Here is a 19578-nt window from a genome sequence, read left to right on the forward strand (position 1 = left end):
GGTTGCTTCCACACCTCTGTGGCTGTCATGCAAGTGGGACAAGGTGCGACAACGGAGAGCAGCAGGAACTACAACCCTTGCTCCATACAGGACAAGGTCACCATCGGCGTAGAGATCTTCACGTAGTTTCCAATAAGGAAGTAAGGAATTGTGAAGGTCATATCTGTTGCGAGGAAATCCTGATGTGACACAATCGAGTAGATGAGTATACGCGGGATCTGCTTTCGCTGCTTCACGAAGATCCTGAAGTATCCTGTCGGGATCCTGAGCTGGAGACTCGTCTGAAAGCGTAACGGCGTTCACAGCCATGACAGTTCGAAGATGAGCACCGGAAGAAGCACCCGAGATCTCGTCCTCCTGTTGTGGGGTTGGGCTGACTTGGGGCGCGAGACAATGCATCTGGGATGCACAGCAACTTACCCGCACGCCACACAGCTGTAAAGATGTAGGGCGAGATTTTCTCCTTGAGGCGCTGGAGACGAGAGTTCTCGATGGCATCCAGCGTATAACTGTTCAGAATAGGTATGAGGGGCCGGTGATCCGTCATCAGAGTAAAATTCTGTAGGCCTGCTAAATATAGCCTACATTTCGACATTGCCCAGACAACGGCTAGCATCTCAAGCTCGATGGTGCATATCGTGTCTCTGCGTCAGCGAGAAACTGAGAACTACACTGAACTAGACGCAGGTGTCCATTACCATGGTCCTGCAGGAGGGCATATCCAATGCCGTGGAGGCGTGAGGCGTCCGTCTGAAGAACAACAGGTAGGTCTGGGTCAAAGAGGGCGAGAACTGGTGGACTGGTGAGAGCTAACTTGACACGTTCAAATGCTTCATCATGGTTGGGGGTCCAAACAAATGTTCTCTTGGGACTCATCAGGGGACGTAAAGGTTGGGCTGCAATGGAGATGTCAGGCGTGAACTCCGCTAACTGGTTGACCAATCCCATAAACGATCTGAGGTCTGTCGGGTTAGCAGGGGTTGGGAAATCCTTGATGGCACTGACTTTCTGCTTATCAGCTGAGATGCCGTCTCCTGAGAGATTGTACCCACAGAAATTCACGGAAGGTGCAGTGACCACAAATTTAACCTTGTTGAGTGTGATCCCAAACTTGCGGCACCGGGTGAGCACTTCGTGGATACGATGAAGGTGTGTAGCGTAGTCTTCGTCGTGGAGGAGAAGGTCGTCTATGACCTTAACACAGTTTTGGACACCTTGAAGGGCCATATCACCTCGCAGGCAGAAGGCGTCTCCAGTAGCTGCGAAGCCCATCGGTCCTCTGCAATGTATGAACCGACCATATGGCGTAATAAAGGTGGTTAAATGCTGATCTTCTTCTGCCAGTTCCATCTGCCAGTAACCATAGAGAGCATCAGCTATGGTGAAATAACGAGCCTTCGGGCCTACACTGCGAATAGCGGTGTAGGGTGTGGGTGAAGGATGGGCTGGACGAGAAACCTGGCTATTCAACTTGGTCAGATCGACAGTAATTCGTACTCCTGTCCCATTCTTGGGAATGACGACGAGAGGGTGGCACCAAACTGACGGGTCATCACCAGCAGGTTTGATTATCCCTTGGGCCACCATGGAGTCAAGCTCTTCTTTGACTTGTCCTTTAAAAGCGAATGGAATCTGTCTTGGGGTGTGGATGGCAAAAGGCACTGCACCATCCTTAAGGTGGATTCTCATGGAGGAACCAGCCATAGGCTTGAGAGGAGCTGTCTTCAACTCTTCTTTCGAGACCAACACATCTTGAAACTCTTGAAGAAAGTATTCCTTTGCTGCTGAAGGTGATGTGGTCGCTGAGATGGGTAGCTCCTTGACTCTAGTAACGTGTTTGACTTCTAAAATAGGTTTAGGGAAATCAGGAGATATTATGGCCAGTTCCTCACAATGACCATAGGATAAAAGTGGGAATTCCACATTTTCATGCACTTGAATCCTGGCGAGACAGGATCGCTTGCCTAGTGTAAGGGTAGCTTGTAATATACCCAGAGCAGGTGACATTGGAGATCCATCCGCGGTGAACGTCGCACTTTGCGGAGGCGTCTGCAAACAGCTCCTGGAGATACCCAATGTGTCAAGGTGCTGCTTTCCAATAACAGTGACATCGGCACCTGTGTCTGGTAACATTTTAATGCGAGACTTAACATCGCCAAACGACAAGAGGACACAGATTGGTTTGGGCGTCTTGGAAATGGTGCGACGACAGCTGGTCCTTGAATCTTGTGATTTGTTGTTGACTGAAGAGGCACACTGTTGCTTGAAGATCTGTCCTGACGAAGATTCTTCTTATTCTCCCCACAACACTTATCGAAGTGTCCAATGCGGTGACACAGACGGCACTGGACCTTGCTGGCAGGACACTTCATGGTCCTGGACCAATGGCCAACGCGGTCGCAGCTTTTTACAAGTACTGTTGGCGCAGGGCATTTGTCTTGATCATGCTGACGAGCACAGTACTGGCACCAAGTTGCTGAGTTCGAGGGTTTCGACGAAGGTGGATGCTTTACGCTTGACTTCTTGCCTCTCTTGTAGGCCAAAACAGCACACAGCTGATTGGGTAGGGCACGTATGGCAGAAGTTGCAGTTTTAGCCGCCTCATACGACCGACAGGTGGTGATGAAATCTTGCAAAGAAGAATTGGCATCCAAGGCGATCAACTTCTGAACCAAGTCCGCGTCTCGAATGCCCATCAAGATAATCATTTTCAGCTGGGTCTCTTCACATGCGACGGCGGTACCTGGGCATAAATCAACTTCTTCCGCAAGGCGTCGAAGTTTCACATAGAAATCAGCGAAAGATTCTCCTTCCGATTGCTTGCAGCTAAGTAACTCTCTTCGGCGAAGTACTTCATTCCTTAAACCCTTTATATGTGACTGTAAGGCGTCCAGGACTTCATCTACAGGCTTATCTGTAGAGGGAGATATTTGAAGTGTGTGTTCTAAAACACGCTGCGTTTCCAGGGTTAAACACATCCTCATCTGGATCATTTGCTTTTCCCGTGGAAGCTTAGAAAGATCCACCATGACAGCATAGTCATCCCACCGACGTCTCCATTCCCTGAACATCTGGAATGTTGCATCTGCCTTCAGTGGGTGTGGCGTTTGCGCGGTTGCTTTCTGTGGTGGTGGAAGAGAGGGTTGACTGGAGTTCGAAACCACCTCTGTGCCAGGTGTAAGGGTACCTGAATGAGAATGGATGATTGGTGCAAGAGTTTGAATGAGGGCAGTAAACCTTGCATTCTCCTCTTCTCTTCTAAGATCATCTTCTCTAAGGCGAATTGCTTCTTGTTCCCTTCTTCTTTCTTCTTCACGTTGTCTGTCCTGTCTTCTTGTTTATCTTCCTTTCTTCTTCTCTCATCCTCATACAAGCGAGATTCCTCTAAAAACTTAATCAAAGCGAGGAAATCTGTCCCAGTAGCTTGAGAGGTAGATGGGGGCTGGTGGTGGGGGCTTTAGAGTGGTGGGGAGGGAGAGACTGGATGCTCCAACACTCCCCCAACACTCAGAGTGTGGGTGCCCACATTACTGAATTGCCACTGTTCTGTGGGCTCTTCTAAATGGTCTGCAGGCGTACCTTTCGAGTCCGTCATTATTGTCAATGTGCAGTGCGCAAGAATAAAGTTCCAACAAAATTATTAAAATTATCCCAAAACGTCTGATACAAGAATAATAAATAAAATTTGTTGAAGCGTGAGTGTGTGCGTATGTGCGAGAAATACGTCAGCCAACGAGGGGACTATTGAGCGATAGTGTCAGCCTACGGCAGCTCACATCCAAGGCGACGTTGCCAAGTCGACTCAGTCATCCCGTGACATGGCATGAGTGCGGGTGTGACAGTCGGTGCTCCGGCAAAGCCACAACAGAATAAATGCTTACTCAATAAAATCACTAGAGCACACAAAAAAGGCACTATAAAAGCACAATGCACTGCACAACACTTCACTGAGTACTTGAGGCACTACACTGCACATGACAGAATAAAATCAGCTGGCGGGACACGAAAGCACTTTTGAACTGAACGTTCATCCAATATGGCGACAACTATCCGGTTCCCGATGTCCAAGTCTTGATAAACTTCAAACAATACGACACTTCCAAAGTTCACTGCGCCATGTATGTGTTGGTAAACTCCTTAACCTTAAGTGGAGGGGCAAGGACACAACTTAAATGTAGGTTCTAAATGTCTATTGTAGAAATATATACAAGATCCAGGGGACAAACAGCAGCCAGCTTAACAAATAAACAGACGAGACGAGACTGCCTCACGAGGGCAATAATTACAATGTTGCCAATACTTAAATGTTGCCATATCATATTACTGGACTTAACATGGGATACTCTAATGGCGTGCAACATGTGAAATAATGTTTGAACATAATAATAATAATACTGGTACATGTGAAATGCGTCTTTTTCATGTACCTACAGGTAATACATAATTTTTCAATATCTCAGTTAACTATTCCACAGGCGTTGGACTAATAAATTTATATAAAGGGACACTATACTGTACTGTAACCAATTAAAGAAAATGACTTAACTTATAAAATGCAGTATATAGTAGTAAAGATATATTCAATTTACACAAGAATTCATGAAGAGGGAGCACAAGTCACAAGCATGTAAAAAAGTTTATGGGGTTATGTAGCATTTTAGGTGTCAGAAAAGAGGCGGATGGAGAGGCCTCGATCTCCTTTGGTTTTGATCTTGGCTTAAACTTCTCCCCTCCTTCCCCATGTGGTGCAAATTTGAGGACGGAAGCAATAATGTCATCTATCACGATGTCAGCTTCCTTATCTTGTTTGGGCAGAAATCTTAAGGCAACACCTGAAGAAAAAAAATTATATATGAAATACGTGAAGAGAACAATAGTGAGAATAGCAAAACCAAACAAAATACAAAAATACAATTAATAAATAATGAAAAAGGAAAGGTATAAAGAAAACAATACGAAAATATATAAAGCCAATATTAGGAAATACAATCATTCAACCCAGACACACACCAACATCCATACCACAACAATCACACAACTCTGACACTTATGTCCCGATGCAACAATCACACATCTCAATAAAGAAAAGGGAGTCCTGGGCTTAGGACTAGGATGCAGCGTTAAACTATAGTTTTCTACCCTTCTGCCTCTCCCAATGTGGAATAGTACATTAAATTCATGATCATAAGCTTAATGTCTAAATTAATTGTGTAACAAATTAATATTATTACTGAAATTAGTATATTAGTACTTGTAACCTGTTTGTCATGATTATGGAGGTGATATCAATTTAAGGACTTTAAGAGATCCGGGTTGCCTGGGGAGTTACATTATACAGATGACTTGGTATTAATTGTGGAAGAATATACGAATCCAAAGGTTTATGAGTGAACAATGTAGATGAAACTATTTGGTTATGATCAATGTTGTGGGCGAGGGACCATTGTAATTATTGAAAGTGGCCTTGTGCAATGTGCAAGAAGAGGGATGGTAGCAATCAGTGATAGACAAATAGTCTAAAATATATTTAAATCTTAAAAAATGCCCCCCTAAAAGTATGCACGTACTATGTACATTATTTGAAACTTGAATGCAATTAATAATAAATGAATAATAAAATAATAAATACTTACCACGAATTAATTCATGTAGTCTAGTATCAAAGAGACTTCTTTTTTCTTTCTTCTTGATCCCTTCAACGAATACTCCTCCATCAATTTCTTTTGTTATGAGGTATCACATAACCCATCAGAGGATCACTGTTTTCTCATCTTTATTTGCATACACTGAAGCCAGCTCAGTAACCTGACAAGATAAATGAAACAATGATTAGGGTAGGCTACAAAAAACAGATCCACGATTTGGAATATAATGAGGGGAGGGTTCAGATAAATCTATGGCAAGGTAAAATGAAGGTACATTCCAGAGTATTTGGTAAAACTCATGAAACGATATCCCATGCAGTATTTAACGGAAACTAATTATTAGTTTTCCAAAAGGAAAAACTTTAGTCATTGTTGTTAAAGGCTCTATAATGCTGACTTCAATTTAATTCTGAATGGTGTAAATTCTATTGGCAACCTGTTTTAGTTTTGTCTTAAACCCTACAAAATAATCTGCAACGAATAAGTAAATGGGCACCCATATAAAAAATATATGTATGCTTACCATTGACTTTCTATAAGGCTTTTCCGAGTGTTTTTTTCAAACTGTTCAACTTCCTCTTCAGAAGTCAGAATGGTGGGGAGAAGCTGGTTTAGATTTTCTCTAGGGTCGTCATCAAAATTTCTATCTCTAACTGCTTCCAAGATTTCATCTTTTAACTGGGATGACACCCTCTCAACCTCTTCAATCTCAGATTTTACCTAGTCAATTTTACTTTCAAGCCCTGAAATGCATAATAAACCTAGAATTATAAGAGGACCATCAAATTAGAAAAAGTAGATATTTTATTCTTATCTCTAACGACCTGCTGTACCAAGGAGCTCCCAACTAGGGGATAGGACACGGCAACAACATGAGTTGGAAAAGGCGACAAGACGTTGAGAGATGAGATAGAAAAGTTTGCAGGCAAAACAAGGCAAAAACTGGCACAGTCCTGCATCTCATGAAACAGGTTGGGGAGCCTTTGTTCAGCAGTGGACTCCTACAGGGAAAAAAAAAAGCCTCCTATACTTTTTGCTTAATCAAAAAGATAAATAAAATAATAATAATAATAATAATCTTTTAAAGGAAAGGGATTGTCCTGCAAGTGCTGATTCCTCATGAGGACAAGTCTTCTTGAAGACATCCTGTTGGTGCCTGTGGGCTTGTGTGACTTGTGACAAGCTGTCAGTGACTGAAGACCCAATTGTCTGGGTAGATCCTCTTGAAGGTGAATTTGTAATATTACTTACTATCATAGCAATTACCATTACCTTTTTTTTTTTTACACACTTATATTCATAGGTATACATGTATATATATTTCTAACCATTGTTGACTCTCAACAAACAGCACTAACTGTAGCCCATGACAACACACAAGCATATACCTTCTGCAATCTCTCTTGAACGTGTAGTACTTGTAGTAGGACCAACAGAGACCAACTGTGGAGGAGAGGAAATTCATAGGGATGATAAGATGAGAGGATTGGGCAAAGAGTAGAAGTTACAAATATAGAGCAATACACTTTTACTATAAAAAAAAAAAAAAATGCATAACCATGCCATATATCAAGGTTATTTGCTCCAATACACTAACCTCTATAATAATAATAATAATAATAATAATAATAATAATAATAATAATAACCCTTCGGCACCCCTGCAGGATCCCTTGAAGATGACAAGTGTGGTCTACCGTTACACATGCCCCGTCCAAGGATGCCTCGGCAAATATGTCGGTATGACCTCCATGCGTTTCTCCAATTGAGTCTCCTGCCACGCCCAAGAAGGAGCCATATTCAACCACGCCAGGACTGCTCATAATGAATGGATAAAGAGAATTGATATTCCTAATATCGAAATAATAGACCAGAAAACGGATCCCTGACGTCTGCGCCTCCTAGAAGCCCTCCATATAGGTAAGGAGAAACCAAATTTAAACATTACCCAAGAAACGTTTCTCCTTCCCACCGCCGCCCTGGAGAGCAGTGAACGACCCCCCAACAAAGCCAGATAAAATCAGGGGCCCCAACAGGATGTTAGGATTCCTGCTACGGACGGAATTCCTGTCGTTTATCCCCAGGCACACTACTGTAGCGCTCGCACGAGAGAATCCCCGAGACTTTCGAGGCGAGATCCACAACTTCGCCCAAGACTGGCCCGACCAATGAGAATGCAACTCTAGCTCCGAGCCGCTATAAATACTGGCCCGCAGACTTTCTTGCTACAGTCTCTTCAACCGACTCGTCCGAAGATGACCTGCGAGAAGGTCAAAACGTCACGTGATACCAGCTATACCAGCACCAATACCAGCCCTTAAACCAAAGACGACCCCAGCCCCGAACTGAACTACGCCTACGAAATAATACCGGCACTGACGACGACCCCTGCTTGACCTAGACCTGATATCCTGTTCTAGTAAAAGATTACCTTCAGCATTTATAATTTTTTGAAAATTCCCAATATGAATATTAGCCAGTTACTCAGAAACATCGCTGACCCTGAGAAGCGAATTGTAAGGAAAATAGAAAAAACTATATAAAATCAACTCGCTTAATTCTGCCATTCTTTTTAACAACGACAATAATAATAATAATAATAATAACAAGAATACGTATTAACATATACAATTTCAGACATATTTACAAATTTGGCTAAGATAGTTCAATCAAGTAAACAAATGTAAAATTCTAAACCCAGGTAGAATATTAATCAAAGCAGGTAATGTCCAAGATAATATGTGTCTATGTGATTTTCATAGCTAAGCTGTATTCTAGTGAAAATACACTATTTAACACATACCTGAATAATGGGGCAAGTGAGGTTTTGGATGTGATCTGTCATCCTCCGAAGAGTCATCATATGAAGTGAGGATGGGATGCTTTCTCTTTGCAATGCTTGTTGTCTCCTCTGGTTGACCACTTCTTCATCAATGACCTCAGCAAGTCTAGAAGGTGGTCTAATTTCTCTTTTGCCAACACCTTTCTCCTGGTCTGAAGCCTCCTTTCTTTCAATCATATGCAGTGTGACAGGTTAGGTTAAGCATTATAGGCTAGTCTGCAATAAGCCTAGGCCTATGATTGAGGCAACAATAACAAAATATTGGTTTTTTGGCAGTGAGTGACAACTTTAATCAATATTTTATAACAATATTTTATAATTCGAAGCATCTCCTCACTTACTGACTATTTCTTATACATTCTGGTAACATTCACGACAGAAATTCATTTTTAATCCTCTTTCATTGAAAATAAGAAAATAACTTTTTCAGTAAAACACACCCACCTCTTACCTTATTCAGTATAGGTATATATATTTTTTTGGATAAAACACGACAAAACATGAAACTTATTCGCATTACACAACGTCTGTAAAGGCTAAAATATTAAATAACTGAGGAAAAAATTAATATACCTTGACATTATAAGGCATGAAATTTTTCTTAAGTAAAGATGACCTCAGCATTTTTTTTTCTTTATGTAAGCACACAAACTAACCCAACATTTCTTAACCTAGCCTCAATCTAGCTTAATAATATAAAAAAGCTTTTAACTTACTATTTCATATACGTTAGGTTAAGAAATTTATGGTTATTTTTTTTTTTTTTTACATAAAAAAATGAAAAAAACTGCTGGGATGTCAGTATCGCAAACCATCAGCAATGAACATGTATCCGATTAGGCTAACAAGGTAAGAAAAGCAGGTGAAGCCCCCAGGTAGGTGGTTAGGTTTAGTGGATTTAGCTAAACTAGGCTATTGACTTAGCCTAGTCCTAGATGGGGGCTGCAGCCCCCATATTCCATATCCCCGTACCCGTACGTTTATGGGTAAAAATATTTTTCACACAAGACCCCCAGTGAGTGTTATGCTAGTAGGTGTAGTCTATGGAATGGAGACACTGACTGACTGACTGTCTGATGACTTCATTTGTGGACAGAACCAGCCTATTTACATCTTTGTTCTTTCTTATTTTTGGTGAAAAAGAAATAACGAATTTCCAAAGACTTTCAAAGCATATTAACAATAAACCAAATTGAAAAACACTGGAAAATCAAACAATATACATCGAAATCGATACAGACCTAAACTACACGGTAAAGATTTACCCAAATGACCAGTAGGAATAGGTACATTATTTTGTGACCTACCAGAACAGCATATACTCTTTATGTCGCTGGCTGCAGCTGTTCTCCAATCCACGGCTTCTGTTGTTGTTGTTTTTTCGTTTATAAAGGCCTTAATGCATGTAATATGCGCTAAATAAAACATATTTACCTGTAAACAACAACAAAATTCATGCTATAAACACAGTGTGCCAGCTACAGCTACTCGTTGTAATTCCCGCCATAAACACGGTGTACCAGCTACTCGTTGTGGCCAAACATCGAACTATTATCGAGGGAAATTTGAATCTCCGATTTAATAATAAACTTTTTATGATTGACATCAGTCTATAAGAGTAATGTCAGGGGCGATTTTACAGAAGATGATGCTTAATGGTAAATTGGACCTTATCACGCATGTCAAATAGCACTAAATCCACTTCTTGGAAGAAGGTTGTCAGGCAGTGTCAGTTTAACGTTGCAGCAACGTAGGTATCATGTAAAGGCTATTATAAAAAACAAGTAACATTAGAACCTTCTCAGGAATTATATCAAATTCTGTAGAGCGTATTTAATGGGTCACATCGATACTATCAATGACAATTTGTAAAGTGTTATCACATAATGTTGAAACAACTTTGTCCTAACATCTTGAAATTGATAGTTTGTCGACTAACGTTCCTGCAACATACAGCTAATGTTATTTTTGTAGCAAACCAAAAGCTAACCTCGAACAGGTTAGTTCAAGGTTCACTGCAATGGGGGAAGATATCGAATCTTTTTTATTGTTATCGCAAATTAGAGATCATGATCAATTATACTCTAATTGCTAAGAGGCAAAATTCATGTAGCAATTATTCAACAATAAATGCTTCTGACAAAACCTGGGAAAAATTGTTTGGCAAGGAATAAAAATTATGTTTGTCAGGGAAACACTGTCACAGCTAGCGACTTGACAAGTAATGTTAACCGAGTCACAGTGTCAGATTAGCCGTGAAGACTGAAGAGACACCGATTATCCTCCTGTGCATTAGTTTTATCGATAAAAAGCATCCATTGTTTATCATTATGCACGTGTCTTCTCAACAGGAAAAGCACAAGTGTTAAACGGGTAAACAGGGGACACAAAAATAAGACGGAATTACAGGTAGTCCCCGGGTTACGACGGTCTCGGCTTACGACGTTCCGAGGTTACGACGCTTTTCAATTATACTCATCAGACATCATTTCCAGGGCTACGACACATGTTCCAGGGTTACGACGCCTACAACGCTCATCTGGCAGATGAAATATGACACCAAAAATGCAAAATAATCAATATATGATGAAAAATGCCATAAGAATGCAGTTTACATAGTTTTCAATGCACCCAAAGCATTAAAAGTAAGGTTTTCTAAGGATTTTTGACGCTCTGGCTTACGACGATTTTCAGCTCACGACGCGTCTCAAGAACGGAACCCCCGTCGTAACCCGGGGATATTGAAATGCTGTGAAGTAGATGAAAGAATTGTCATGTTTACCAAAGAGGACGGTAAGTTTTACATTGCTTCTGTTATTTCTTTTGTATCGTAAGCGTTTAGTAAAATGTATTCTTTGCCGCGTGATGTTATGGATATATCTGTAAATGTGCATTATGATCCATAAAGTTATTTGCATGGTACTTTCGTTCAACTAATTTTACTGGTTAATTTCTGAATCTGAAAGCGAATTCATTCAGGCATTTTCCATAAAATAATCAGATTTTCTAGTCTGTTAGGTATTATTAGAGCAAATTCAATGCATTCAATATATCTTTATTCTAAGAGAAACATACATTATACCTGTTTGTGCCCTTAAATATCAATATCTGTGTGTAATGTGCATGACTGGTGAATATGTTTGTAACTTCCTGATAAATATCTGAGCTGGTCCAATTTTTACTTTGATTCATCTGCGTAAGTAATTTCTATATTTGGAATATCAAAATTAATCCTTTGGACTCGCAATTACCCAGAAAATTGCCAGAAGCCAAGAGTACCTTCTTTAAATTCTCAGATGCCATTTGGCAAAATACTGTAAATTGACAGACAGCTGCCTAAGAATCTTATTTTATCGCAATCATGAAATCACACAATTTGTATCCATATAGCCTTGGCATAATTACGTAAATACTTTTTCAAACTTCTCTATGGTTTTTCGTGAATTGCAAATTGTCATTCCAACTGTATAGGAAAATGAAGAATTGGTATTTTAAAAACTGAGTCATTACCTAACAACGGTCAAATAAAAGCATTTTGTGCGTGCATTTTTTTTTTTTAAGCTGAATTTCCTCGATTCCAACCGCAGCATATGAGATAAACATTGGGGGAAGTTATACGTCTTGTAATAAAATCTGAATAAAATTTGATATTTACAAGTTCATTGGGCATTTCGACTAGAATTTTGGTTTGTATGGGTAGGTTTACACCTATGCACTTTGGTGCTACAGGCTGTTACAGCGTGGGACCGCAAGAAACCACACGAAAGCGCGACACATTGCTGGCAGAGGCTGGCGCGGACCATTAGAGTAGGTTTACACCTATGCACTTTTGTTTTGCGGGCTGTTACGGCGTGGGACCGCACAAAAATGCATGCCACATCGCTGGCAGAGGCTGGTGCGGACCGTTAAAAGTCACACGGTGCCGCCAGGATTTTAAAACTTTTCAAATTTCTGTGTGGCGTCTGGCGGCGTGATGAAGTTGCACAAAACCGTAAGCGGTGTGGCAATGCGCCTCAACAAAAAAGGTAAGAACTTGCATGGTGCCGCGCCACACCGTGGTTCGTACCTCCCATGTGGGAGTGTTACGGCGCCGAGCGGTGCCCTTACAGCGCCTTCATACACAATTAATAAATGGCGCGCACATGTTGCGGGGCGTGCAGCGTGTTACAGCCGTCTCCCTAGGTCGATTGGATGGAAGGTTGCCGCGCATTCTGGGGAGGATAAAAGGGGCCGGACAGACCACGGGGCATCATTCGCGCTCTGACAGCCTGTCGACAATGTATAAATAAATAGAATTTTATTTTTTTTATAAATTATTTTTGTTTTCTTAATCCTATTACGCCGAATGGACGTATTAAACGTAGTCAAAATGTCTCCCGTATGCCGAATGGACGTATCATACGTCGACTCAAAAAAGTTTTTTTTAAAATTCGCGGAAAAATACTTATAGGCCTACCAGCCGAAAACTTTTGAATCACGCGCCTTGGGGGATGCTGGGAGTTCACGGATCATGGCGTTGTTTTGTTTACAATCGCTACGCAGGTGCGCAAGCGCGAATTTCTTTCTTATCGCACTAAAAAGTATCAGTGACACATCTCAAAAATTATTTCGTCACTTTGACATAATTTTTGCACCATTTTAAATTATCCTTTACATGAAGTATTATATATGATAATGTGCGCAATTTCATGCAAAATACAACAAAAAAATACTCATGATTGTAGCTTTTATCAGTTTTGAAATATTTTCATATAAATAACGATTAAGTGCAAAAATTTTCAAATTTTCCTCCTTCGGTCAACTTTGACTCTACCGAAATGGTCGAGAAACGCAATTGTAAGCTAAAAAACTCTTATATTATAGTAACATTCAATCATTTGCCTTCATTTTGCAACAATTGGAAATCTCTAGCACAATATTTCGGATTTATGGTGAATTTATGAAAAAACTTTTTCCTTACGTTCGCGCGGTAACTCTTCCGATAAATTTTTTTGTCCTAATGTTTGCGATTGTCCTAATGTTTGCACCATTTTAAATTTGCCGTTACATAAAGTTTTATATATGGAAATGTGCGCAATTTCATGCACAATACAACTAAAAACAACCCATGGTTGTAGCTTTTATCAGTTTTGAAATATTTTCATATAAATAACGTTAAGTGCAAAAATTTCAACTTTCGGTCAACTTTGACTCTACCGAAATGGTCGAAAAACGCAATGGTAAGCTAAAAATCTTATATTCTAGTAATATTCAATCATTTACCTTCATTTTGCAACGACTTGGAAGTCTCTAGCACAATATTTCGATTTATGGTGAATTTATGAAAAAAAAAAAAAAAAAAATTCCTTACGTCCGCACGGTAACTCTTCCGAAAAAATCAGAATTTTTCTTGTGCGATTGTCGAAATGTTTACACCATTTAAAATTAGCTGTTACATAAAGTTTTATATATGAAAATGTGCGCAATTTCATGTAGAATACAACTAAAAATGATTGAAGATTGTACTTTTCTCTTTTTTCGAAATATTTGCATATAAGTCACGATAAATAGAAAAAAAACAATGTTCGGTCAAATTTGACTCTACCGAAATAGTTGAAAAACGCAATTGTAAGCTAAAACTCTTACGGCCTAGTAATATTCAGTCATTTATCTTCATTTTGAAACAAATTTGAAGTCTCTAGAACAATATTGTGATTTATGGTGAATTTTTGAAAAATATATTTAACTTCCCTCCGCTCGCCGATTCGCAGCCGCAAGTCTCCTAAATGCGTACATCGCATTATCCTAATATTTGCTCCTTTTCATATTAGCCGTTTTATAGAGTTTCATTTATCAAAATGTGCGCAAATTCATGAAGAATACAATAAAAAATAACTGAAGGTTGTAACTTTTCCCATCTCCAAAATATGTGCATATAAAAAAAAAATATATATATAAAAATTTTGACATTCGGTCAACTTTAACTCGTCCGAAATGGTCGAAATCTGCAATTCTAATCTAAAACTCTTACAGTATCGTAACATTCAATCATTTTTCTTAATTTTGAAAAAAATTGGAAGTCTCTAGAACAATATTTAGATTTACGGTGAATTTTTTAAAATAACATTTTTTTACGTCCGCGCGTTACAAATTCGTACATCATTTTGTGATAATATTTTTCCGGTGTTGCTTTTATTGTTTTACAATGTATTATATATCAAAATGATTGCAATTTAGTGTACAATACAACGAAAAAAAAGTAACTCGTTAGCTTTGACAGTTTTTTGCACAGCGTGATTTGAATACAATTATGTATGATTTTTTTTTTCGCTACCATATATCGCATTATTTACATATGATAATGATATTATTTTTCATTTCTGATGGTTGCATACTAAACTTCAGGCAGTGACAAAAAAATGAGCCAAAAATGAACTCTTAATCTTCAAAACTAAGCGCGCTGTGATTTTTTGAAAAAATTATTTTTTCTGCTTCCGCGCTCACTCCAAACCGGCCCCGCCATAAGGGAGAGGTTTTGATTTTTAGGGCTTCGGCGTAAGAGGGTTAATATTAAATGATTTTGTACATTCTATATCATTCATTACGTTTCTTTTTGTATTAAATATGTTGAAATACTGATTTACATTTCCATTTCCCTTGTTGATGCATAATTTATGTCATGACAATATATATGATGATATGATTGGGTGAAATGAAATTGAAAAATGAAAAAGCATGGCCATAAAGAATAATAACATGAAGTAATATAACAGGAAATCTAACATGAAATATGAAACATGAAATAAATAGAACTCGTTAAAATAACTTGAACTATAAAATGAAATGTAACATGAAATAAACATAGCCATCAAATGATATAACAACATACAAGGAAAAGAACAATAACATAATATTGAGAGCATGAACACATACAAATGATAATGAAACAATAATTAACATTGACTGGACATGGTTATTAACAGGGGAACAATGAAAAATCAGTAACAGACTAAGGACATATTGACCTCAGTTGACAAAATATGATATTTGCAGTTGAAAATGTTATGGTATAAACCAAGTCCCAATTTCATTTTCTTACATTATGTGCTTTTCATTTTTTTTTTTTTTACTTCCATTCTATGCTTTTCATGTTCATATTCTTACTTTTTATGCTTTTCAAGTTCATTTTCTTACATTCTATGCTTTTCATGTTCATTTTCTTACTTTCTATGCTTTTCATGATCATTTTCTTACATTCTATGCTTTTCATGTTCATTTTCTTACTTTCTATGCTTTTCATGATCATTTTCTTACATTCTATGCTTTTCATGTTCATTTTCTTACTTTCTATGCTTTTCATGTTAATTTTCTTACATTCTATGCTTTTCATGTTCATTTTCTTACTTTCTATGCTTTTCAAGTTCATTTTCTTACTTTCTATGCTTTTCATGTTCATTTTCTTACTTTCTATGCTTTTCATGTTCATTTTCTTACTTCCTATGCTTTGTGTGTTCATTTTCTTACATTCTATGCTTTTCATGTTCATTTTCTTACTTTCTATGCTTTTCATGTTCTTTTCTTACATTCTATGCTTTTCATGTTCATTTTCTTACTTTCTATGCTTTTCATGTTCATTTTCTTACATTCTATGCTTTTCATGTTCTTTTCTTACTTTCTATGCTTTTCATGTTCATTTTCTTACTTTCTATGCTTTTCATGTTCATTTTCTTACTTCCTATGCTTTTCATGTTCATTTTCTTACTTTCTATGCTTTTCATGTTCATTTTCTTACTTTCTATGCTTTTCATGTTCATTTTCTTACTGTCTATGCTTTTCGTGTTCATTTTCTTACATTCTATGCTTTTTGTGTTCATTTTCTTACATTCTATGCTTTTCTTGTTCATTTTCTTTCTATGCTTTTCATGTTCATTTTCTTACTTTCTATGCTTTTCGTGTTAATTTTCTTACTTCCTATGCTTTTCATGTTCATTTTCTTACATTCCATGCTTTTCGTGTTCATTTTCTTACATTCTATGCTTTTCATGTTCATTTTCTTACATTCTATGCTTTTCATGTTCATTTTCTTACATTCTATGCTTTTCATGTTCATTTTCTTACTTTCTATGCTTTTCATGTTCATTTTCTTACTTTCTATGCTTTCATGTTCATTTTCTTACTTTCTATGCTTTTCATGTTCATTTTCTTACATTCTATGCTTTTCGTGTTCATTTTCTTACATTCTATGCTTTTCATGTTCATTTTCTTACATTCTATGCTTTTCGTGCTCATTTTCTTACTTTCTATGCTTATCATGTTCATTTTCTTACTTTCTATGCTTTTCATCTTCATTTTCTTACATTTTGTGCTTTTCATGTTTGTTTTAAGTATTTTTGTTATGTCCATCATTTGCTTCTCATTTGTCTCATTACATATTATGAATTATGTTATTATTATTTTCAGTTCATTATTATCCAACATCATTTTTTATATGTACCAATCATCATTCCAATATTCTTTATTATATTAATATTGTTATTAGTTCTTAGGACAATACAAAAGTATGGGAGTATAAAACAATGAAAAATACATCATGATCTTTATTTACAATTATGTACATTGGTTGGGTTATGTTTTATTACAGAGTTCTTTGGGTCCTCTAGTTGTCAGTAGCTGGGTCGTCCTCGAGGAAACACCATTCGCTCTTGCCATTCCACTGCACCTGCATCCAATGGGTAGTACTGGGCCAGGTAATCTCTGATGCCCTTCGCTTGTTGTATGTAGTTCGGTCCCCTTCTTGCCATGAGTCGTTCCATGAGGTTCAGCGTCAGCCTTTCGACCATCTCCTCGAACAATTCAGGGTAAATGAGTAGAAAGTTCTTGTGTCCATTGCGGTCCCCCTTGTTCAGTTCTTGTAGTAGCTGGTCGTAGTCTCCATGTAGTTGTCGCTTTGTCAGCCACTCCCGAGCCCAAATCCGCCCTGCCCCACCGTCCTTTCTGCGTAATTGTGCAGGTGGGTGTGGCACTGTAGTACGTCTTCTCAACCCGCCAATGACCTGGACTGCACAGACACACAGGACACTACCAAAAATCTCTGGGTCTCCTGGGGTGAGAGGCTGTTGAGGTCCATATTGCATGCTGGGTGGGCGTGGAATGAAGGATGTGCTTTGCAGGCCTCTATATATACCCAAGGTTCATATCTGGCACGGTGCATGTGCGACAATCATGCACCGTTCCACATCGTGTCTCGTACAGTGTGCGCACTCCGCAACAACACAGCAAGCCATCCGCAACACACCGCTACACGGAGTAACAAAGCCGCAAGAGCGCGTGCCCTGGCATAGCAACAACCACCATAAAACTGCACCAATGCCATAACACTCAGCTAGACACCGCAACAACATGCCCGTAACACACCACACGGGTCCGCGTCACGCCACCCAATAACAGTCATTTTTTCTCCCCACCGCATGAATTTTCGTGCGGTTTCTTGCGGTCCCACGCTGTAACAGCCTGCAAGACAAGGGCAATCCTAAGCAAAACTGGGCTACTACGATACGGAACGGAATGGAAAATAGAATTTAGGCCAGAGGCCTAGCGAAGGGACCTGTAAGGTCATTCAGTGCTGAAAGGGAAATTGGGAGTAAAAAGATTTTAAAAGGTGTAGGCTAACGGGATGAAACTCCAGCAGTTGCGCTGTGAAACATTATTAAGAGTGGGTGGAAAGTAAGAATGAAGAAAGAGAATTTGAATGGAGGTAGAGAAAACGGTATGAAAGGGGTTGCAAAGACACAGTACGCCTCTGGCTAAAGATTTATGACCGACCACCTTGCAGCTGTCAATAACGTTATTGGCGGCGAGACTGACCGTATAACTTATAAGCCTACCTGCACAGTAGCAATTGTTCTTTTAAGACACAGGAGTACGGTGGTCAATTCTTACAAACCCAACCACAGGGTACTATCTGTACAATATGATGGATCTTGGAGATATTAAATTGTCACCGATTTCTATGGTGGTTCCTGTCCTGGTGGTATTTGCAACTTTACATTTATGCATTGATAATTCTAGTTGCTGCATACAAGAATTCATGGCAAGAGTTTTCGAGAGCCACTTTTTAAAGGACCACGAGTCGCTGACCCAAGTTTTGTGCTAGCACATATTTTTAAAACCTGCCAAGTTTATTGAACACAATTCTGCTTGAAAAGAGCAGATTATTTTGTAGGAAATTTGTTTCCTTGGGAGATAAGGCAGAAAGTCCTACATTTGGAGGAGATTCGAAAACATGGACCTCCTCATCTTTCTTGATCTGTTTTATACTGTTTATGATGTTCAAGAGAAAATGCATAAATCTAATTTAAGTACTATAAATGAGTGCATGCTTTTCCTTTCTTCTATCGGGATTGTCCCGATTTAATTCAGTAACACCCAATCCTTGAAATAACACGTGAAGCATACGGTACCTGCTTACCTTAACATGCAGCATGCACTCCTCTTGTGTGGATTTCAAGATTTTGATGTTGCTTGAAGAATCCTTTGAAGATTCGCTTAACTTTATAACTCCGTTTCTTGCATTGCATCAGAGGGAATTCTCAATACATTTTTTCTCTCTGAAAAGCAACTATTTCTGGAGCATAAACCTTCTTTCTCGTATGGTGGTCTCCATGTCCAGGAAGCGTCTCTGGTTATCCCACCTCTCGCAAGCGGTAACTTACTTCACGTGTTAATATTGCAGGGAAAACTATGGAGGGAAATTTGAATACAAAAAAACATCAACTTGAATTACTATGGAGAAAAGGGATAAGAACATAGACTACACTTAACAAACTTATTTACAGTTTCTATATCCTCCCTCAGAAAAAAAGTGCAACTCAGTTGCACACTGACAGACTAATTTTTGTATATACACTTACACTAAGACACAATCAACTTACTAAAAATAAAAAAAATAAATTAAAAACAGAACTTTCACAACATATTAGAACTTTAGCTCATGAGTCCATGACTTAACTCTGTTACGTCCTACAACAGCGGCAGTACGACGAGGACGATGAACCTTCATGTCCTCGGACTGATTCGAACTACGAGTATCATTTGGCCCACCAAGTACATCAAC

The 19578-nt window shown here is 38.8% G+C and overlaps 1 protein-coding gene and 1 pseudogene across 1 annotated transcript in view; one reads left to right on the plus strand and one right to left on the minus strand.

Annotated features, from left to right (window-relative positions):
• LOC135217880 (uncharacterized) overlaps nt 1–247 on the minus strand; it is a 2477-nt pseudogene extending 2230 nt beyond the window's left edge.
• LOC135218530 (zinc finger C4H2 domain-containing protein-like) overlaps nt 1–19578 on the plus strand; it is a 134136-nt gene that overhangs the window by 69687 nt on the left and 44871 nt on the right. The window lies entirely within an intron of this gene.

This window comes from Macrobrachium nipponense, chromosome 9 (assembly GCF_015104395.2).
Source record: "Macrobrachium nipponense isolate FS-2020 chromosome 9, ASM1510439v2, whole genome shotgun sequence".
Taxonomy (NCBI): Eukaryota; Metazoa; Arthropoda; class Malacostraca; order Decapoda; family Palaemonidae; genus Macrobrachium; species Macrobrachium nipponense.